Source organism: Sinocyclocheilus rhinocerous, unplaced genomic scaffold (genome assembly GCF_001515625.1).
Source record: "Sinocyclocheilus rhinocerous isolate Xijiao unplaced genomic scaffold, SAMN03320098_v1.1 scaffold1463, whole genome shotgun sequence".
Classification (NCBI taxonomy): domain Eukaryota; kingdom Metazoa; phylum Chordata; class Actinopteri; order Cypriniformes; family Cyprinidae; genus Sinocyclocheilus; species Sinocyclocheilus rhinocerous.
Window position 1 is genome coordinate 108,928 of NW_015642517.1, and position 1,591 is coordinate 110,518.

Consider the following 1,591-nt stretch of genomic DNA (forward strand, 5'->3'; position numbering starts at 1 on the left):
CATATGACCCCTTTAAGATCCTTTACCTAATAATGTATAAAGCACTAGCACCAGACTGTAAAAATACTCTGATACAAGTAAAAGTCCTGCATTGAAAATGTTACTTAAGTATAATCAGGTATAAACATTACTTAATGTAAGTTTAATCAGGAAAATTGATGTAAAGGTTTAAAAGTGAACTGGGACTATTATACTATTATTTATTATATAATTAGATTATTATTACTATAACGTTAATGCACATCAGCAACTCACCAGAAACACCAACAATCTCAGACACCTTGGTCCACGCATCATTTTGGGACACGTCGTAGATTATTGGGAAACCCGCCACAGCAATAATCAGCCTCTCCTCCATTTTGCATGGGAACTAATGTGGTCGGAACCAAAGTTTACAGGGCTGCGTTCTCAAGAATCCTCTCAAGCGGTGGACTTCTACATTCCGACTGGTTGTCGCCGAACCGCGTCATAGCTCATTACCATAAAGTTGACCTGATTTCAACTCTCTTCTACGTCCTCACCGTCCAAGACGCGCCGCACCGCTGCTTGACGCCGGCTCACATTGAAAATGAATGACTTCCAGCCACTTTTACGCTCTCGATGGCGGCGGTGTGAACACACGGTTAGGATAACTGGGCCACAGTTGTGGCGTCATATGCAGGCCACTTTAGACTCACAGCCATATTAGCCAGTGCTCACTGTGCCATATCTTTGCCAAAACTGGCCCAGATACGTTTGAGGATAACTGGGCCAGAGTTGTGGCATCATATGCGGGCCACTTTAGGCTCACAGCCACATTAGCCAGTGCTTACCATGCCATATCTTTCCCAAAATCCATTTTGTCCGGGCCATAAGAAGGCCAGCAGTGCCATATCATTGCCTTAAGTGGCCCACATCCGCATGCTATCTGGGTAGTAGCCTACTGACAGTGTCTTATACATGGCTAAAGACGCGAAAAGCGGACGAACAAACAAACCGATTCAATTGGGTGAGTCATTTGCGCTGGAACCGCTCCGATTAATTCAATTTGACTTCGAAACCAGTTCAAAAGAGACTTTAATTTACAAATTTCGACATTGCTTGTAATGATTTTAAAAAGCACATTGTGAAATAGAGCTTTTCGAAACTCTGAATCAGTTAAACCATTATTGCGTCGCATGTTTCGAAGCGCTCCAATTTGTATCGCGAATCATTTGATTCAGATTGGTGCTTGAATTCGCGCATATCATTTGATTTAGATCAGGACTTCGGAGCGCGAATCAGATCAGAGCGTGTTCGTGAATCTTTTGATTCAGATGGGAATTTCAGAACGGGTACGCGAACCATTTCACAAATTGAAAGATTAATCGCTCCAAAGTCCCTGGTTCACGAATCATTATTCAGATCGGAACTTAAAGGGGTCATATAATGCGATTTCAATTTTTCCTTTCTCTTTGGAGTGTTACAAGCTCTTGGTGCATAAAGAAGATCTGTAAAGTTGCAAAGACTAAAGTCTCAAATCCAAAGAGATATTCTTTATAAAAGTTAAGAGTCAGCCACACCTACCTAAAACGGCTCGTTCTAACACGCCCCCACATACCTACATCACTAT